This window comes from Panthera onca, chromosome B2, assembly GCF_046562875.1.
Source record: "Panthera onca isolate mPanOnc1 chromosome B2, mPanOnc1 haplotype 2, whole genome shotgun sequence".
NCBI classification, from domain to species: domain Eukaryota; kingdom Metazoa; phylum Chordata; class Mammalia; order Carnivora; family Felidae; genus Panthera; species Panthera onca.
In genome coordinates this window covers 113,733,964-113,756,910 of record NC_138343.1, presented here as the reverse complement: position 1 = coordinate 113,756,910, position 22,947 = coordinate 113,733,964, and positions in this window count along the sequence as shown.

The window sequence follows — 22,947 nt, the reverse complement described above, 5'->3', positions numbered from 1 at the left end:
CCTGAGCCACCTAGGTGCCCAGAGAGAATTATTTTAAAGACATGTTGCTGGATTTGGCTCCTGATACATCCTAAAGTTTAGTGAGGAAAAAACCGTTCCATTGGATTACTCAGAAAAGGCAAATACGAGTTTTGTGGAGGAAAATAAAAATGGATTGGGTCTGAAAAAAGAAGTAAGGAAATCTCAACCTTAATCCAGATTTTACATTTAATCCCCTAATGCACCTTAAAGTCACTTAGAAGATTAGCTATTCCAAACATCTGAGGAATGAAAAGAGACAGTTAACATATAGCATTGTGTAAACAATACTGAGTCATTTTTTTACTGGGTTTTCAAAAACTACCTTCTTTACCCTATCCTACCCACACAGCCCTACAACGTTAGGGAGAATGTATCACTGGGGACAGATTCTTATGGAATCTAGCATAGAAGAGTGCTTCTCACACTTCAGCATGCATAAGAATTGCCTAGAAAGCTGGCTAAATACAAATTCCTGACCCTACCTCCAGGGATTCTCATTTAGTAGATCTGAGGAGAGACCTGATCATCTGTATTTCTAACAAGCTCTTAGCAGTTGCTGATGCTACTGGTCCAGGGATGACACTTTTGAGCTGTACTGGGCTAGATGGTAACAATGGGTAAGGCAGCAGAATTATAAAGTCACTTTGCCATTAGCTGCCTGAAAGCTGCTTCTGGATTCTTGATTTTTTTTTTCTCTTTTTGATTCACTCCTCCTGAACTCCATAGATCCTAGTAAAGAAGATTTCAGTTTGTTGGAAGAAAAAGCAGACATAACTTCATAAGACCTTAATTCCTATTTGGATGCTAACTTTATGGTGATAGATCACTATATGACAAAGGTAGATTCAGTGCTGGTCAGTCAAAGTAGAAGAAAGTGTAAAAGACATTATCATAGAGTTCTAGAATCTCTAAATTTGTGCAAATCCCCTGCTCAGGAATATTTATATTCTAGAACACTGAAACAGTAAAGTATTCAATTGACAAATACAGTGGTCTCTGAAGAACTGCAGTGAGTGAGATAAACTGGACGTAGAGCATTGGTGTGTGTTTTGATTCTCCAAAACAATAACAACAACAAAATGAGACAGAAAGCAGTTGGTATGCTCATCAAATTTATGAATAATAAGTTAGGGAGAAAGTGTGATTATTCTGGTTAACAATATACTAAGGGATGAAAATTTGGAGTGAAAGACTGATTCTGATAAAATGAGTTGGAACAGCAGCTGCACATGTAAAAGATGATAGGAATTCACTATAGTAGTATATGTTATAAAGAATATGAAGTTACAGAAAAAAAAACTATTATATGAATCAGTGGGACCAAAAAAAACCCCCAAAAGCCAAAATAAGACTTGGTTATATCAGTTAAAAATACAATAACAAGACAATCATTTGTTCTGTTTTACTTCCACTATTCACATTTGAAATATAATATTGAGTTCAGTTTTGGGAGCCTTTTAAAATAATGGATATAGACAAGCTAGAACAAGCTCAGAAGAGAAGTATAGAATTGGAAGCCATATCATATGAGGTAATTTGTTTAGTATATCCTTTCCTTTGCTGCATTTCTATCCCATCTAGTCACTCAAATCTGCAATCAGATCTTCAAGAGGTACAGGACAAGGAATATTACCGCCAATATATATTCACTATTTTCCTCCAAACCTCTCTTTCCTAATCCCAGAAACCTGGGCTGGATGATATTAAATGCATGTAGCATGTGTTTTACTGTGAATAGATCCCTTAAAAAGCTAAACTAGAGCCACCCTCAACAACCAGTTTTGTCTCCCTTTCCCATTGTTCTCCCCCTAGCCTCTCTTCTTCAAATGCAAAGATGCTTCCAAAGGAGGAAGTTTTCCCACTCCCACTTCTTTAAAAGTGGAAGGAAAAAAATAGAGCAACAGTGGAGGAAGGACCCACTCCCATCCAAAATGGTATGTGAAATGACTTAAGATACTGAAATGATATGACTTGACAACTATATTCTGAATAATTCTGAGGATAACATTTGTACCCAATGTTGGAAGTAGCAGTGAAAGAGACTTTGGCTCAATATAAGAAAGAACTTGAAGAAAAGGTCAATTGGCTTGTCTATTCTTTCAGTGCCTGGCACTGTTTATGGCATACAGTAATTTCAAGAAATACTTGGGGATGTGTTGAATGAGTAAATGAATAAATGACTCAGAAGAGAAAATAGGCTGTTTGTCATAGGAGATATTCAAGTAAGTGATCAGATGTGGTAGAGTAGTTCATGCATTAGATGGGTCTAAATAATTGTTAAAATCCCTTTGACCTGAAAATCTGAGATTCTTCTTTAAGTTACAGTCCTTTCTTCTGCCAATAATCCATCTCTACCTTTTTGTTGTTGCTGTGACTGTTGTTTCTGACCAAATCTTCAGTCGGACATAGTGTCTGCAGCCAATCGTAGGTATTCCTAGAGCTTTGAAACTGAACCCCCTACCTGTGTTCTGTGTTCTGGTGATAAGAGACATATAGGGCAAGATTTCTAAATTACAAAGTTCAAAATATATTTCATCAATATTTTAAGCCCAGATGCCAATAAGAGACTAGATAGAACAAACTGTGACACACATCTTTTGTTACCTTATTCTCCCGGGGAGGAAATTGCCTGCTTTCTTCTACTTTAATTCATCTAAGAAAACCAAATGAAAACAGCAAACATTTTCTCATCCAACAAACCTAGACATGAATTTCATCTCTGCCACTTACTAACTATATGATCTCGGCAAGTCACTTTACTTTGCTTGGAACTTGGTTTCCTCATCCATAAAATTGGATCATAGTATTTACCTTATATATGAGATTTTCATGGATATTAATGAGATATTGGATGTTAAGTGTCTATTATAATTCTTGGCATACAGTAGGCTCCAGGAATGGTGAGGGAAAATCTGATGATGTTGATAAGGATGATTAAGTACCTGTTTGTTTCTTATTCTCTGAAGAATATCAAATTCTAAGTGGTTTTATAGATGTGAAAAGAACAATCTCAAGGCATTGACTACTTTTACTATTTCTTATGAAGTTTTCTAAGTAATTTAACAAGGAGAGAAATATGTCATTTGCTCATAAACTGCCAAGACATTCAGACCATTGTCTTTGTAGGAAAGCCAGGGTTTACTTCAACTATATTGAAATCTTACACTGAGTAAGTTCATACTGAAAGGACAGCCCAGAGTCATGCTAAGGAAAACATAGCTGGCTCAAATCCATCTGGTTATAAATAATTCTGACTCTTTCTTGATGGACAGGAATTAGGTTTCATTATCTTCATGGGGAAGAAAAGATGGAGGCTGTAAGAAAAGTTTATGTGAAATATTTGCACAGGTCTTTGATACATTCATGCATGTATCAAATACAAAATCAGTCCTTTGAAATAAAGCCTACGTTTGCCTTAACTGCTTTCTTTATAAACATATTGTGAAGGAAAACTATAATTGGAAAATCTTTTCTACCATTTGTCACCAATTTGGTTGCCTCATTTGGAGCACTATGCCAGTTTTAAGTGAGGGGAAATAAAGAGATCATTACATAGCAATGTTGATTTGTCTGCCTATCTAAAAATAATGAGGGCCACGACACAATAAATTTGAGTATGAAGACCAGCATAGCCCCTAAAGATAGTTATGATAACTGAGTCTAGCTGGGCTCATAAACGTAGGCACTCTGGGCACCAGCAGGTTGGACATTTATATCAGTCATTGTTCAGTGATGCTGAGTTTACATGGAATAAAAAAGCAAAATAATTAGTTCCTTGACTCTGAAATAAATGCTGTCTAGAGTAGTTGTATGGTTGGCACCAAAAAAACCATTTGAAGTGGGCTACTTTCTGACATTCAATGTTGAAAATATAGTCAAGAGCTCAATAAGACTCCAATAGGAGCTATAAAACTGTGGTTATTTAAAAGTGCAAATCTGGTATATCTTTCAAGTATTAAAAACAGACATTCTCCTTGGCAGCTGTCAGAAGAAATGTGTCTTAGCAAATTTCCTGACTGTACTGAAGTATTCAGCATTTACTTAAAGATTTTGAAGCTATGGCCCAAATTGTAATTAGCATATTTGTTACTGGCACTGAATTCTTTCTTTCCAGGAAACAGATGTAAGAGCAGAGCTGAAAGTGATAAAAATTTCATTCTTCATCAGTATAGAAAACCATTCAATAATACTTTTTCATTCCTACTCTTGTCAGTCACAGTACGAATTTTACCAATATTTCCTGCTTGTGCACAAAAACAAGCAATGGCTCATGCTCTGAAAAGGCATGCCTCCCTGTTGTTAAGATGACAGGCAGTCATTGCTATGCAGTTTAATCTATATCTTGAATGTTCTAATATCATAATGCTTTTGGCTGCAGTGAATCCAACTGAAAATTTGAGCTGTTGATGGCAGTTAATATTCAGATAAAGCTTGAAAGTGACAGAGAGCCAGAAGGAAAAGTGATAAAATTTGGCATCAGTTAAAATCTAAGCAAAATATAATATTTTGTTCTAGCTTCTTTTTAAAAGTATAAACCTTGAAACTCAGGAGGTTTGGATCTATCCCAAGACAGAATGAAACGAACAAAGACCCATTACTTACCCAGTCACAAGAGGCTGGCCTTCCTGTAACTGTCCTATGAGGGGATGAGTATTCTTGAGCCTGCCTGGTGCTGTTGGGTATATTATTCTACTCAATCAACCATTTCAGCCAAATAGCTCAGTTGGCTAATTTTTTTTTTTGTTTTTTTTTTGTTTTATTGGGCTGTTCAGCTGTTGGAATGAATTTACTAAATCGGCTCGTTGTATCATTGGCTCTGATTAACTATTTGGCTTATTAGAGGCCCTCACTATAGTTAAAAACCACATGCAATTCATAGTAGACCAAATAAATGTATGTGGATATCTGTGCATATATACAAGGATTTATCTCTGCCTCTTACCATTGCTTCATCTTTGAATGTGGGCAGCTTTTTAAAGCTTGTTCATCTTTTATTGGCAGCAAGTATAATATTCTTATTCATGTGTTCTTTTCCTCTTCTTCCTCCTTCTAATCATTATTCATCTTAAACAGTGGAGAGTCACAGAACAAAACAGGGGAATAGAGAATCTTTATTTTTAATCCTTCACAGATTATGTAAAAAATCAGACAATCAGCTTTTTCGTTTCCTAACTGAATGGCACACTTTGAACGCATGTTATGTGTTTTTAAACAAAGGAGTGTCTGGTAACTTTCATTGAAAAGTCTGTTGGCTTTTACTGTGGCTGAAATTACAGCTTGACCAAATTCTTCAGTGAATTTGATGTAGAAAATCTCTTTTTCTCTCCTCTCTTCCTTTTATCTTTTCACCTCTCTCCTTCTTACCTTTCGTTTTTAAACAAAATCCAAATATAAAAATGCCATTTTCCAAATTATACCCCGGGGTACTCACTTACAACTTGTTTCTAAATCTAGGGCACACACCCCTAAGAGTTAATCAAACAGATGGAGGATGTTGTGTGTTACGATAGATTTTCAAGTTTCAGATAATGAAGTTTTCGAGTGTGGTGAAGATGGAGGAAATATGTTATTTGATGCTTGAAATTCATAAATGTCTGAGAAGATTCTGTTGGGGAAGATTCTGTTAGAAAAAAATGGCAATTCAGGGAATTAATAAGACAAAATCTAAATTAAATGGAAGGAGGACTGGTTTAAATTTGTCCCGTGAAAGTTTTGAGTGTGGGAATGAGCCACATGATCAAGATATTGTCTGAGTCAGTATTAGAATCACTTGTCTGTTTCACAAGTGACTTAGAATTATGAGTGAGGAAGACTATGGCATAACAACTGGGTCAGTGTTGGAGAGTATTAGAATCTGGAGAAGGTAAAAGTTTTCCTAAGCTTGTCACTCAGAGGTTGAGTCTGGGTGCTTAGTAGGAAGGGAACACAGAATTTAAGGTCCAAAGTGGGCACTTTTCAGAGTGAAAGGGAGAGCTATTAATATTCATGCTGAGATAACATGAATTGGTAAATTGGATGTATGTCATCCTACTTATAGGCAGAATGCTATGAAGCAGACCTCTCTGGAAAGATCTTTGGTGTAGACTGTCAGAATTGCCAAATATTTCCAAAAATTTAGCCTTATTTTTGTCACAGTTTTTTATTGAGGTATAATTTATATATAATAAAATTCATGAATTATTAATATTTGGTTCAATTACTTTTGACAGTTACTGCTGTGAACTAAGTGTGCCCCCTTTCCCTCCCTCCCCCCCCCCCCCAATTCATATGTTGAAGCCCTTAACCACCAAAGTGATGGTTTTTGGAGACAGGACCTTTAGAAGATAATTAAGTTTAGATGCAGTCATGAGGGTGGAATCCTCAGGATGGAGTAAAGGTCCATATAAGGAAAGGAAGAAATACCAGAGTTCTTTCTCTGCCATTCATGTGAGAACACAACAGGAAGGTGGCCATTTGCAAACCAAGAAAAGAGGTCTCACCAGACCCCCAAGAACTGAGTTGGCTCATATCTTGTTGTTGGACTTCTAAGCCTCCAGAATTTTGAAAAATAAATATTTTTATTGTTTAAATAAATGCTTTTATTGTTTAAGCCACCCAGTCTACGGTCGTTTGTTAAGTGCCTGAAGTTGATTAAATTGCATACATTCAGGTAGCTACTAACCAAAACAAGATATAGAATAAATAAAATGGCTTTCAGATTCATCCAAATTTTCAGATGTATCATCATTTCCTTCTTTTTATTGCCAAGTAGTATTCCATATGTGTATGACATACACACAAACACACACATACACTAGCCATATCCATTACTTGGTAAGTGCTATGTGTGATTTGTGACATGGATGCCTTCAGGGCCCACATCCTTTCCATTATTCTACTCCTATTTTGGAGTTTAAGGAGGAATATGCTATTGGTGAAATAGTTTAGTTTCCCATACTTCAGTTTGCTCACAGTAGAAAATTAATTCAGTCATTCAGGAAAAAATAAATAAATCATACATATTTAACTTGGTCCTTAAAATCTATCTTATTTGATCCACAAATTAACAAACGTTATCTATACCTTGATCTTCTGAGGACATTCAGCCTTTAATTTATGTATACTAGATACAAGTTCTGGTACCTGGTCAAAACTATACTCTCTGGAATTGATAAGATTGACAGCCTTAAAAAACAGCATCAAAATTTATCTAAGAGATTCCATAAAGAGTATAGTTTCCCTGATTATGGTGGTAGAAGTAATATTATGATTATATCTTCCAGATATAGAAAGATGGGGTATCATCCTGATATATCAACAAATACAAGACCCTACAGATTGATGATTTGTCCAGGAGGGGAAAAGGAAGAGTTCAGGAAATACCGTGCCTATATTTGGATAATCAGATAGGTTTTGAGAAAATCTCTATACAACTTGTAACTATATTATCCCATTGTCTTACCATTGTAAGGTAAAAAAATATACTATATATGTCATATGTATATATGATATATAGGATATATGATAGATATATATGATATATATTAAAGATATATATATAGATAAGATATATGATATATATGATACATAAGATACTATATATGTGTCATATATATATGTCAAATATATATATATAATTCAAATCCAGTTTTAGGTAAAGTGGTAAGGATTAGAAAGATATTAATAATTTTCACATCATGCTTTGCATGCTAGTAAAGCAATGAGGTGTTCCTGGACATATATCTATCTTTATGTGAAAATCATAACCAGCTAAAATCATAACCATTAACAGAAGTGGACTGCAACATCTTTTTTATTTTGGTGAAGTGACACCTTATGATATGACACAACATATTCATTAAAGAAACTTGTGTATCATTAACCTTTTCCTAACATCAGTTTATAGCCTTTAAACTGGTCATTCCTTTTGGTTTCTAGGTCTCTTTGGGGTATATGGCACATTTTCAGCTAGAGGAGTTTTACAGCTTATGTAGCATATTTAATGGCAAATTGTTTTCAGACTTATGTGTCATACAAAGGAATATCTTATAGCACAAATCTTAAGTACAAACTAAGGAGGTAAACCTCTAATTCTATGGTTTCCTATAGCTGCCATATTCCTGTTCATTTCCCATACTTTTTGTAAGTATTATTCCAATAAATGGACAATATCCAGACATTGCAAGAAGACTTGAGTTAGAGATGTCTTTGTAGATGAGGAAATACGGTTCCAAAGGCCTGCATGAATACCTAGTTTCCTACACTAGGTACTGGCAGAGCTGAGAGTGTTCTTCTCACTCCTCATACAGGGTTTTGTTTTCTAGTCTATGTCCCACTACCTCTGCCCAGCAAACTGCACCAGGCATTTATTCATTCAATAAAGTAAGTTTGCCAGGACTATTCCCAATGTGTAATGTTATCATCAGCATGTGGGTGGGTGGTTACAGACAAATTGTAAGTAATCTTGCACTTCAGATGTTGACAGTTAAGTGACAAACAGAAAGCAGAATACAACTGATATTGGCACCATCAAAATAAGTGTTACAACACACTGAAGGAGAGAAGCGATAGGGTACTTTTGCCTAGAAGGAGTTAAGAGATGTTGTGCAGGAATAGAGCTGTAATTGGAACATAATAATCATGGAGAAATTGGCCCTTCAAAATAAGAGCACACATGACAGTGGTTACAGAAATTTATAGTCACAACAGAGTGATAAATCTTAATGAATCATGTGATCATTTAAAAATATATACTGTTGGGGCACCTGGGTGGCTCAGTTGGTTAAGCATCCGACTTTGGCTCAGTTGGTTAAGCATCCGACTTTGGCTCAGGTCATGATCTCACAGTTTGTGAGGTCGAGCCCCACCTCGGGCTCTGTGTTGACAGCATGGAGACTGGAGCCTGCTTTGTATTCTGTGTCTGCCTCCCTCTTTCCCCCTCCCCCGTCCCGTGCTCGCTCTCTCTCTCTCTCTCTCTCTCTCAAAAATCAATAAACATTTAAAAATAAGTACATAGGGAGCGCCTGGGTGGCTCAGTTGGTTGAGCGTCAGACTTTGGCTCAGGTCGTGATCTCACGGTCCGTGAGTTCAAGCCCCACGTCGGGCTCTGTGCTGACAGCTCAGAGCCTGGAGCCTGTTTCAGATTCTGTGTCTCCCTCTCTCTCCACCCCTCTGCTGGCACTGCATCTCTCTTTCTCTCTCAAAAATAAATGAACATTAAAATTAAAAAAAAAAGTACATAATAAATAAATAATATATACTGTCAACCATCCTTTCAAATAAGCTTTTTGAAGTTGATAATTTGTGACTATAAGAGTTATAGTATCTATTTGCTCCCCCCAAATCACAATATTGGTTGTCCAAAAGCTTATCCTGCTCTTGGTTTCCATCCCCTTTGTTTTAGACTTTCTTTTCGTTTTGTGTCTACTTTTTATGATGATACACTTCTATTGCCTCCTACCATTTCCTGGGTACCCTCAATTAATTTGTTTAAATCAACAGTGAATAATTGTTTTTTGTTAAGTTTGTCATAGACCTCAGTCTCAAAAGAATGGGAAAGTTAAGACACTTATCACTCTTTCTCGTACTCAAGATGATTGGGAGTTATGAAATTGCTTAGGTGATGTAAATAATTTTCATTCTTTTTTTTCCTATAGACATTAATACAAAACAATATCGACTGCTACTTCTCCTCACATGGTTGGAAATCTGAGTAATGTCACATGAGGTAGAATTATAGAGTTCTTTCTTCAAATGTAAAAATAGTACCTGTAAAGGAGTGTCATAAATACCTTGTTATTGAGGCTTGCCTTGAGATGCAAGTGACAAAGATGATCCCTGGGTAACTCTTTAACCTTGGGGTAATTTATCTTTCATCTATGTACTTTCCATATATTGTCCTTGATTTTATAACATGACAAAGTCTGACAGAGTTTGGTTAAGGAATTGCTCTAATAATGATAAGTATGGTTGATAGAAACTACTGGAAATAATGAAAAACTTTGTGTCATTATTTCCTCCACATAATATGAAATAATTACCTTCATAATGTTTTCCTTTGAGCTGCCATTGTTACCTATTGAGCACAAGAACACTCTGTAGTACCTGTGATCTGATAAAAAATATATCATGGTTGCCCTTGCAATTGGAGTGCTAATGCAGAAAGATTGTACGCCCTCACTACCTGCTATCTCTCTAGCCAGTAGAAATAACTGAAAAGTATGGAAACATGGCCCCTAGCTCCCCTTCTCTTCCAGATCTTACACTGATGCATCTAAGGGAGGGAACCTAAATTTGATTCAGAATTGTAAGTGCAAGGAACTCTAGGAAAAGATGTTGAATTGCAGAGGAGAGGTGAGTCAGAATCTGAATGCACCAGTCTACACTACTGACCATGGTGACCATCCAGGAGAACAAAGCCAGTTAATCCAGGATTCTTAGAAGAAAATGATGTGAAGTTTGGCTAGATTGTTCCAGCCTTTGGAATGACTAGGGGAAATCGTGGCCCAGGCAGGAGAATCCATATGACTTACATGATTCAGAAGTGAAAGATGTTACATTCTAGACACATAAAGGAGTTTGGTATATGTGGAGAGGATGGGAACAACCAGGGCAGACACTAGAGATGGGGGTGGGCTAGAGATAAGCAGAAACCAGAAGGCTAAAGGGCTGGTAACCGTCAGCTCATTAACAAGTGTTAACTCCTATTCTGTAGGTTATGGATATTCACCACAAAGTCCGGAAGTTCTCAGTTTCACCCCCTTCTCGTTTTAACCAGAATAGGAATTCCCTTTCTTTCACTTTTAATTTCTTGTTTTGGGATAGATTTGGACAGATGCTTGTGACACTGGTCCTAGTGGCAAAGAACCCAGGAACATGACACTGTTCTTCCCTCCAAGCCATGAGAAAAATGCAAACCCGTACATATTCCTACAAAATGAAGAAAAGACCCTAGATCATCAGGCAGCAACTTATGCTCAGTTGTACTCCTTTAAGAGTTTATAAACACAAATAATATGCTACCTTTGCAAAATGTGAGGAAGAAGAGGATATAAGGATGGAATGTTCTTCACATCCTCTAAGGTAGTAATAAAAACATTTTATTTGTTTTGCAATATTTCAACTGGTTAAAGGTTTTAATAAGGTCACTGTACATAGAGACATAAAAGAACTTATTCCTGTAGCAGCTTCTAAGTGCACTCTTCAACAAGGATAAACTGGAAAGTCCTTCAAACATCACCTGGCTACCTCCCTTCCCCTCAAGCAGTATAGTATTTGCTGTTAACTGAAGACAAGGATATCAAAACTTACCCTCAGTTCCCCACCCTCTATGCCCGGCAGATCTTCCCTATGTGTACCCTCAATTCATTCTATATAACGCAAACACATTCTGTGTTTGTTTGTCATAAACTTGATTATCAGTGAATGTATAGGAGCATTTCATAATCTAGCAGTTATTAATCACCTTAGGTTTTTTTTCCCCGGAAACTCTCTGAATTGCATATCTTTCCTCTGTCCTTCTCTAACATTTCTTTATAGTTGATGTGGTGAGTTCCTTCTTGGATAGATCAATATTAATACGAATTGCTTTTTGTGGCTCTATCCTCAAAATATGTGGAGAACAATGTGCATATTAACAGGACTTTTTAAAAAAAAATCTGAGTAAAGTGCTTATCCAAGAACAAGCCAACAACATTAAGTAGGCTGCAGTTTCTCTAATATTTTATATTAATGAATACACGATACATATATGAAAATGAATATAACAAGAGGCTAAGTAACTTATCAGTTAGTCTCACCTTGACAATAGCCTTATCCAAAAAATGAATTTAGGCCCCTTTTCTTCCAGCCATGTCTTTAATTCTCCAAACTCTGCTATAACCTGGGGAAAAGCTGCTGATTTTTATCCTTCTGTATTCAATTCTGCAATTGAAATATGAACTTTTAAACCTAAAAATTCCAGTGGTGCGTTGGTAAATAGCAGGAATAACACATATCGAAGGGTATTCACGTTTCTGGCATGTGAAGGCCCACAGAAAAGGGCTTATTTTATATTGGTCTTTTGTATTTTTACATTTGACTGATTGAGTCAATGGAAACCAGCCCTAATTGTTGCTTTATAGGCGGACGATGTTTTCCATCACTGGCACATACTGAACTAAACCTTTGGGGAGTAAAACAGAGCTGGGCTGCTGTTTTCTGTTACTCTGCAAATCAGAAAAAGATTGGTAGTTCTGATTAATCTTTTATTTTGTTTAGTTGCCTACACAACACCCTGCCAAATTACTTTATAATAAATAATAAAAGTCACTGAGAACTATGTGTTTATTCTCACCACCAATTCAAATAAAAGGTTTTCTGTAAATGAGTTATTTCTAATAAAGCACAAAGTTAGGAGAAAAATATTAAAAGCAAATTTGCTGCATGGCTTTATGTTAGTAGAACTGACAAACTTGAAAAGAAGTTCAACTAATGGTAATGCAGTTTTAAAGGTTCTAGAAAATCTAAAGGCAGCAAAGCAATTCCAAATGTATCTCTCCATCTAGTAAAATGACATTTAATGAATAAACCTACTAGGGTAAGCATGATGCGATTCAGATTCTCCACAACAGTGGACTTCAGAAGTGTAACTCATTGGGTATGTTAGAATAACATATTTTTAAAATGTGCTAAAATAAAACAAGCATTAGACTTTAAATGAAAAAAGATTGCATTTAATAGCAAACAGAGTGTAATGTCATACACACTTCCTCAATGGGAAAATGAGTTAATGAGATCATCCTTATGCAAGAACATGGTGAGCATCAAAGTATGATTACTAATAAGCACACGTATATTTTTTTGCAAAACACAGAATTGCTTATATTCATTTTTGTCATTAATGTTTTCTTAGCACCACTAATCAGTACTCCCATTTTCATAGAGGGGGAAGTCAAGATGTAAGGTGATTAAATTAATTACTCAGGATAAAACATGAGCTTGTGGCTATGCCAAGATTCATCTCATCACCAGAGTGATTGTCATGTGGGACAATCACAATTCTGCATCTCTGAGTCTGTGTCTGGAGTGATACAGCCGACCCACTGAAACATGATGACCAAAGAATTATTAGCAAATGTAACATCTGGAAGTTGTTTCAATAGTGCAGGATGTTAAAGCAAGTGTGTGGGGGTAATTAATTGATTTAGCACATTTAAGGGAAGTTTCTTCTCAATTACAATACTTACTGGGAAATAATGGTGTACTAAAGAAACAGCATATTTTCCATGGTTAGGGTTGCCATTATGCCATTTCTTTCTCCCCTAGTGAACGATGTAGGCACTTAAGTTAAGGGCTTGAACTATAAAATGTGTCTTAAAACACTGGTCAATAGGATATTGGATAACTTTCTGGAAATTTTCAAAAGATCTGCTCCTAATACATTAAATTATATGGCTTCAGATGTATTTAGTTATTTTGCTTAACTGTTACAGTGACTTCCCTCACCTAATAATTCAAACACCTCTTAAACTACTGAACAACCATTAGGATACGCATTGATTCTATAAGCTGTAGGTTACAAGCATATTTTACACAGTCAAGAATTTTTAGAACTCAAAGGCTTCCTCTATTATTTGTTAAATGGATACTTTGCTGAGAGACAAAAGGGTACATGGGTTCAGCCCAGTGGCATTAACAGCCACAAGCCAAAACCTAACAAAATAAAACAAAACAATAATAACCACAAGATTCTGCAGCAAAAAGATTAAGTTAAGTATGCTATGGAGCTGATATGTTTACCTGAAACTGAAAATAATTGGAAGATAAATGAATGGATGCAGTAAAAATTTTCTGAAACACTTAGTTCCAGATGGAATTAGAATAACTTCCTGACCATATTGTAAAAGTCTTATTTGATAACAAGATCAGCCTTGGTTGCTGCAAAGGTATCCTATTTTGTGTTCAGTCTAATAATTCAAGAGAAGTAAGGAAAAAGAATTGCACAGAACACCAGGAGCTGAATTATTTGATTAAATGAACATTTGTGAGCATGTATTATGTGCCAGGCACAGGAGTTCATAGACACAGAGACAAGCAGATGCAAGAAAAAGTGAAAAGGGTCAGGAACAGAGTTCTGTGAGAGAACACAAGAGAGGGACAAACCCTGCACAGAGCAGTAGGGGACACTTCACTGGCAGGATGACATTTCTGCTGACAGAGGGCAACGTGTGAGTGGGCTCACAGTGAGACAAAAGAGGTGGCACCTGGAAAGGCTATCCCAGTCCCTTGCAGTATTTTTGTCATTGTTCTACTGGTGAATTCAACGCACTTCAGAGTCTAGACTCAGCCCTTGCAGACTTAATAATTCAGTCTGTTTAGTATTCTGGACTTAGAGGAATGAAAGATCCCACTCAAGCCAGCAAATCCTACAAAACACGAGGTAAAGGACTGAGATGCCAATTTCTTCCCACACAATGATAAATATAACTCGATTACAAAAATCTTTGGGTCATTTTGGACAAAGAAGTTTCTACTCATGCAGAACATTAAAATTACCAAAAATTGCTTAGTGAGATTTGTATCAGAACACAGAAATCAAATGCATATGAGCTTCACATTTTGATAACATGACACATCTGTTTTTGTCTGTATCAGGGATATCCTGGCTCACATTGTTGTAGAATGTGTACAGTAAAGCAGCAGGATTTGAAAAGATACTAAGCTCGTTTGGGGCATGTATTTGACATACCAAATAAACATTCATGTGAAGATATTCAGGAGAGAGCAAAGGTTAAACCTGGACCTCAGAAGAGAGATACATGTTGTGGGTAGAGATTGAGACTCAACATTTAGGTAGTGGTTGAAACCATGGAACTAGATGAGAGAGAGTTGTACATTGAGAGCGAGTGTGCAGATTGAGAAGATAAAAGCAGCTGTTGTTCCTCTGAAACATGGATCATAATAAAGAATTGGATGGAAGGAGTCTGAAAAAGAGAATAGGTAAGAAAGACCAAAGAAGAAGTAAAAGCAGAAGAATATGCAGTCATGGGGGTTTCGGTGAGGGAGTGATCTGTAAGAAGGATTAATGGGAAATGAAAAATTGTGATGGTGAGTGGAAGCTACTCTTTTTAGAACATAGTCAAGAAATAATAAAGGCATGGCGCTGACTGGAGAAGCATTCCCAGAAGCCTTTCCAAGGAGCTCTAGTAGTACCTGTGCACGTTTTAGCATGTTGCCCTGCAATTGCTGATTTAGCTGGCTTCTGCAGATTGAAAGCTTTTTGAAAGCAAGGACTACATGTAATTTGGTCCTGACTTTTGACTGAGTTTGACACTTTGTACTTCCAAAGTAAGTGAAATGTGATGAATGAAGGAGAATGCAGAACTGTGGAAGCATTCTTCAAGAACTGAAAGGAAATCGGTAATAGAGAGAAAGAGGCAACGTGTAACAGACAGAGAAGTAACTGGAGAAGCAAGGATGCTGATTTGCTTCTAGAATAGGATCCAGAACACAATTGGAAGCTTTTATTTTTGGACAAAAGACTTTTTTCCCTCTTCTGAAACAGAGGGAAATGAGGTGAGAATGGGTTCATGAGATGTTGGGCCAGGAAGCCCACAAATTCACTCTGGATAGCTTTGCTTTCCTTACTGATGTAGGATGCATTTATTGGGTGTTTAATAATTGCCAGGTACATATATTTCCTAATATTGATCCATCCGTGAATCTATATTCATAAGAGAGATCTGTCTTTGGCTTTATTTTTTTGTATAATGTTTGTCAAGTTTTGATGTCAGGATAATCCTGTATCCATAAAATAGATTTGATTGCTTTCCATATTTTTCCCCCTATGTTCTGGAACAAATTATACAGAATTGGGTTTACTAGTTCTTTTAAAGTTTCAAATAATTCACTAATAAAACAATCCCTAGAGAATTTAGAGCAATTTTTGAAATGTTTTTCATTATACCTATGGTTACTATTCAATTCAGGTTTTCCTAATTTTTATAAATTTTTATTGTTAGTTTATATCTTTTATGAAAATCATCCATTCCATACCGTTTTACATGTTTACTGCACACACAGGGTCTTGCATTGTAATCTCATACATTGTATTCTATTTGAGTTTTGTACCCTTTCTCTTTCTAGTTTTATTTGTTTTCTCCTTTTTCTTAATCAGAATTTCCAGTAACGTATCTACTCTAATTTTATTGCCAATAATTCATGGTCTCATTAAATTTATTTTTTCCTGATTTTAATCCATTAAATTTTGCCTTTAAAATATTATTTTCTTTTTTCTTTTATTCTTATTTATTTTGCTTTATTGTTTTGTTAATTCTTGTCTAATAATGTGTATGTTTAAAGTTGGGAAATTTTCTCTGAATGTAGGCTTTTGCCTTTAATTCCTCCAGGACCACTTTTCATAATTTTATTTCTGCCAAATAAGTCTTTGATCATTCTTTTATTTTTATTTTTATTCTATGTCATTGCATTTATTGTAAGCAGCTAAGAGTTGGGTTTTTCTACCCTGATCTAAAAAGCTTTAAATATGAGAATTTAACTGCTTTATTTTGAGAGTCACAGATGATATTTGGTCTTTCAGTCTGCCATTATTTTTCATGCTTTAACATTTTTTCCTTTTGCTATGTGAACTATGTCTTATTTGTTTTTTATAATGTTTCCATGTATTTGAAAGCTCATTATATTTAAAAGTTTGTTAATATTGATTAACTCTATTGTTCATTCTGTCTTAATTCTGATTATTTTTAATTCTAATTGTTTTAATTATCAAAAAATAAACCTATATTTTTTATTTTTATAAAATTAAAATGTAAAATAATAAGGAAATAAAGAAAGGCAAGAAGGAAATTCCAGAAGTTATTAAAAGTTTACTCAAGAAGAAAGAAACACAATTTTCTTCTTTAGCCTGTTTTAACATTATTCATACATTAATTTCATAATTTTGCTAAAAGGAAAAAAGTGTAAGGCAAGAGAAAGAACAATATAAAGACTGTAAAACAAGAAATTTAGTGATTTTAGTATGCCTACCACTAACACTTGCTAACCTTGCAAATAAAATCTAGAATGATAGACTTGGGCTGTTTTTGTTATTGAATTATATTTTTATGTATACATAACTTTTCAGGAAAGTTTTTCTTTGGATTCAGTAATACTCTCTATAAAATAGTTAGACTTAAGTCAATACATTTCATTCGAATAGAATGGTAATGATAGTTTTTTAAAAATATTTTCCCACACTTAAAATTCCTATTAGTACTCCTTCAGTCACAGAGTGATTTTGAGTAAGTTTTCCAGGAGGAAACCTTATAGAATTGGTCATATTTTACCATTGTCTTCTTATGAAATTCTTGGATCATATTTTTTTCTCTGACAATATTGTTTATTGTTCCATTTTCTTCCATTTTGCTTGGGATAAGCCTGTTTCTTTGGACATGAATTGGAATAATTTTTGGCCTATTTAAGAAGTATATTTTTTCCTATATTTCCCACAGCTCTCCCACCCTTGAATCAAAAATAATTATCATTGTTTATGGCTAGAAGAGGGCCTAGACTAGAATAAAGATGTGATTATTCAGCTTTCAGTCTCAAATTAAAAACCACGTCTATATAGAATGAGATGCTAGTGTTCACATGTAAGCTTTGTTGACTTTCATAAATTCAGAAATTCTCCCGTTAGCTTTCAGAGAGAATCTTGAAAGTCTGATCGCTGTGTTTGACTATAAACCAAAATACATTGAGGAGCATGATTTAACATAAAGTAAGTTCCACAAAACAGAAAAGAGGAAGCTTTGATAAGGAGAAAGGAATTGCTAAGAGAACTGACCAGAACAAGCTTAAGTTCTAGACCAGGAGGCTGCATATTGCAGAGACCTCTTCAGGTGAGGCTATCCTGGGATTAGAGACTTCAGTCCCAGGTGTCTGTACAATACCCTGAAAGAAACACTTGAGAACAGCAGCTACTCTGCCCAACAACCAGGTGAAAAAAAAAAGTCACATAACTTGCCTTCCAGCGGAGCAAGTGAGGGTTGATGCAGATCAGAGTCTACTCTCTGGCCTCTGTCCTGTCATGAGGACATGGATGCTTTTCCCTGGGCCTACATGCCATCTGCAGAAAAAGGAGGGAGAAAGAATCCTTTAAAAGGGAGAAAGAGTACCTAAAAGAGAAAAGCTTAACAATTTAACCTAAAGAACTGTTTATATCCAACAAAACTAAAATTAACTGGTTTCATCAGTCTCCTATCTTTTGACAATATGTGACATGTAGTTCATGATAAGATAATGACAACTATGGGAATTTTTAGAGTATAAATTTACACATTAATTTGCAGCATGCAAATTTGTTGCATTTAGTAACCTACATTTGAAAATTCTTCTCAAGGGTGTTTATTGCTCTGTTTTTTAAATAATCCTTGAAATTATCAAATTTGGCTAGAACCCATCCAGAACTAAATTTCTGTTACTTTATGAATTTCAATCCACACACTCAGATGAAAAAACTTTGCTTCTATTATGTTCTTCAATACTGTTTCTCACCCCTCACAAAAGTATGTATACACTGGATCACCCGGCTCTGCCATCACATCTACTATATGGTCCTTTGTATGTTTCTATTTGTTCTTTTTCCTCTATAGTCTCAGAGACCTACTTTGAGTTGTTCTTTATATTCCGTATTGGATATCAATACTGCTGATTCCTCTCAACGTTTCTATACTGGATATTGTCTTTGGCAAATATCATCCATTCTACCCTGCCTCTGTCTCCGTGTATCACAAGGCCAGCAGCTGAATTTCCCAGAATCCCTTACTAAAAGGAATCTGGACATAGTTCAGGTTCTGCTGATGAGGGCCATTCACATAAGATTTGGGAGGTAGAAGTCACTGGGTACTGGTGACATACACCAGCATTGACAAATAAGAATTTTTGCAATGTCCTTCACTTTCTCTTCCCATTCATCTTTCTTGGGGCCATAGAACAACTGTGAATTCAGAACTGATTTCCTGTAGGCTGAAATTACTTCTCAAAATTAGGATTTCTTATCAGAGGCTTATATTGTATAATTATTAATTATGTCACTCTGCTATAAAGTCATCCCACATATATCACCTTACCCTAGTCCATTGTCCTCCCCTCTGCAATGCCAGCTTCAGGAAGCAGAGAAACCCTTTATTATTACATCTCTTTGTCAAAATAAATGTGGGAAGCAGGCATCACTTTCCTGCCATAGCAGCATCCTATCACTGCACACATGCGGTTGGCCCTTGAACACCTTGTTGAACATCCTCTTAGTAAGGTTTTTCTTCTAACTGCCTACTTTGTAACCAGTCTTCTCTTGCTCTGCTCTTCTGTGCCTGGGGACTTTTGGGAGGCAATGCAGTGGGAGGAGAAGCCAGGCCAGGACGTGCTTAAAGACATTTATTAAAATTAAGCAAGGATTGATGTTCATGAGGAGTCAGGGTATACATAGACTTCCAGTGCCTTACAACTGGATCCCTTTCCCTGTCTAATAGGGAGCAGATGAAGTCAGCATTGTGACCTTGGATATGTCACTGATTTGATTAAAAAGAAGGTAGACTAATGCACTTCATCAATACTAAAAACTTTTGTGCTTCAAAAGATATCATGAAGAAAGTGGAAAACCCAGACTGGAGTAACTATTTGTATCATGTATCTAATAAGGGACTTGTATCCAGAATATATAAAGAACTATTACAACTCAATAATAAAAGACAAATGATCCAAATTTTAAAATGCAAAGGATTTGAATATACTTTCTTCAAAGAAGGTATACAAATGGCCAATAAACAATTGAAAAGTTACTCAATTTGATCAGTCATACAAATCAAATACACAATGCAAAACAAAAGCCCAATGAGGTATCACTTCATACCCACAAGAATGGCTATATATATATATATGTATTTGAAAAAAGACATTAACAAATGTTGCTGAGGATGCAGAGAGATTGGAAATCCTAATACTATTGGAAATGTAAAATGATACAGCCACTTTGAAAAACAGTTTGGCAGTTGCTCCAAATATTAAACATAGAGTTACCATAAGACCCAGAAATTCCACTCTTAGGGAGCTACCCAAAAGAAATTAAAACATACGTCCACACAAAAACTTGTACACAAATGTTCGTAGCTACCTTATTCATAATAGACAAAAAAATGGAAACTCCATCAACTGATGAATAGATAAACAAAGTATGGTATATCCATGCAATAGAACATTATTAAGGAACAAAAAGAAATTAAGTACTGATATATGCCACAACAGGGATGAAAGTGACAGTTGCAAATGACCACATATTGTATGGCTCCATGTATATGGAATGCTCAGAATAGAAAAATATATAAGGAAAGGAGGTAGATTAGTGGTTATGTAGGACTTAAAGTAGAAGGTGGAAATAGGGAGTGGCTATAGGTATAAGATGTCTTTTTGGGGTAATAAAAATGTTCTAAAATTAGATCATGGTAATAGTTACAAAAATCTGCAGGGATATTAAAACTATTGATTGACCTATATACTTTAAAGAGGCAAACATTGTTGTATATAAATTAAATATGAATAAAGATGTTGTTTTAATTTTTTTTAAAACATTGCAAGAAAGAGCCACTTTTGTCCTCTTCCTAGCAAGGACTGGGTACTCCTTCCAGACCCTCTCAGATATTATCCACTACTGCTTTGGCAGAGGCCTGACCCTGTTTGCTGGTCAAATAGCAAAATTACTATCAAAAATAATTATTCATCAGGTAGTTGGTGAAAAACAACATTTCTTATATCTAGATTTAGCTAGATCAATGTAAGATGGGCAAAAATGTGAGTTGTAGCAAAACCCAGTGTATGAAGTATTCAAAACATTTGGATAGATGTGTGGGTGAAGAGGAAAGGAATGACCATGGGCATCTTGTAAGAGAAAGGTCACTTCTAGGCCTTCTTGTCAGTGGCAAAGGGCTTGAACCTCTTGTATTCCAAAGGCAAATAGATGGAAGCTTGACCTTCCACTCTGGTCTAGCCAGATTGCTCTGTTTCTGAGGTTTAGGTTTGATTTAGCTAATGTCCTACTTGTGTTGCAGCAATTAGCAATGATAACTTTCAAAAATTAAGAAGAACAATTCATATGTTTAGATTGGAGAGCTTTTGAATATATTTTGTTAGAGTAGTGAATTCAAGAGAAACAGGAGAGGGTAGGTAATCACTTTTGTGACTAATTATATTATAAACTTCTTCCAAAATGCACTTAACTTTCTTCTTTATGTTATCTCATGGGACTGATTGTAATTTCTCAAGTTCTTTTACACAAAAAATAAAGGTTAGTGGCTATTCCTTTGCCAAATATATCTGTCCTGCCTTTTCCTAAATATTCCTTTCTCTCATCAAGTATTTCTCCTCTTCTGATGGAGAATTGACTCTTGCACCTGCCTTTTGACTTTGGCCACTCTCACCTTAGGATAATCCTTGATCTCTAGGTTCACAGCTGCTGCCTCTCATTAGCAATCTGTTTATCTTCAGGCATTTTGGATTTAAACAAGTGTTAAGATTTCAAAAAACCATACACCCCAAAGTACCTGATTTGAACCTAATCATTGCAAAGTACTTAATTTCTCTTCTGAATGTCTACGACTTCACACTACTGGAGTTGAACAATGCAAATTCTTTAAAATAATGTTTAAAAATATTTTATATTCAACCAGATTAGGGTATTCTATTCAAGATAGAAAAATATAATCCATTATTTCAGAATGCAAGGGAACTTTTATGTAAATAAGAACTGAAGCCTTCTAGATCAGACTGTCTTGGCTTTTCCACAAATCCCTGATGCTGTTTTAGGCTGCTGTTAAATATATATTAAAGTTTTTGTGATAGTAATGCATATACCAGAGAAATTGTTCTTGATTTGGAGAACATCTGGGGTCATAAGAAATCTTGGTATTGCAGGGCTAAGGCCCAGACATGCTTCTGCCAGGTCCCAGTCTCATACAGTAGATCCCACCTGGCAAGATGCCTGTTCCTTCTTTAGGGCCTTGCCGTTTCCCTCAGGCAGCAGCAGAATCACCAAGCAGTAGCTCAAAAATAGAGAGAACACAGTTAAACATAATTGTATCATCTTGTGTTTGTGATGTCCCCTGTAAAAACCACACAGATGGAAGAAATATAGGGTGCAATTATCCATAGTGATTGCCTAAAACGGTCCAAAAGCTTGATCTTATATTATTTAACAGCATATGAGTTAAATATGTTCATAGAAGAATATATGCATGTATTAATGAGAATTAAAATGATATCACATGAATTTAGTAACTTTTGTTTTTTTGGTTGACAGCCTAATGATAGGAGACTGTCTTGAGAGATAAAATCCAAAAATTACATTTGATTACTTACACGTTAGATGTTCACATGAGAAATTTTTGTATTATTTTATTTAGTTCTTAATTTTAGAAATTTTATTATTGGGTTATAGTTGACATACAATGTTATATTAGTTTCAGGTGCATGGCATTTTGATTCAAAATTCTATGCATTATACAATGCTCACCATAATAAGTATAGCTGCCATCTGTTACCATACAAAGTTATTATGTTATTGAGTATATTCTGTATGCTGTACTTTTCATCTCTGTGACTTATTTATTTTATAACTGGAAGTCACTTAATCCCCTTATTTTGCTATTTTGCCCATTCTCCCAACCTTTCTCCCTTCTGACAACCACCAATTAGTTCTCTGTATTTATTATTCTGTTCCTGATTTTGTTTGCTCGTTTATTTTGTTTTTTAGATTCCACATATAAGTGAAATTATATGGTACTTGTCATTCACTATCTGACCTATTTCACTTAGCATAATATCCCTGGGTCCATCCATATTGTTGCAAATGGCAAGATTTCATTCTTTTTTTATGGCTGAGTATTGTTCCATTGTGTGGATGTATGCATATATATACCTTAG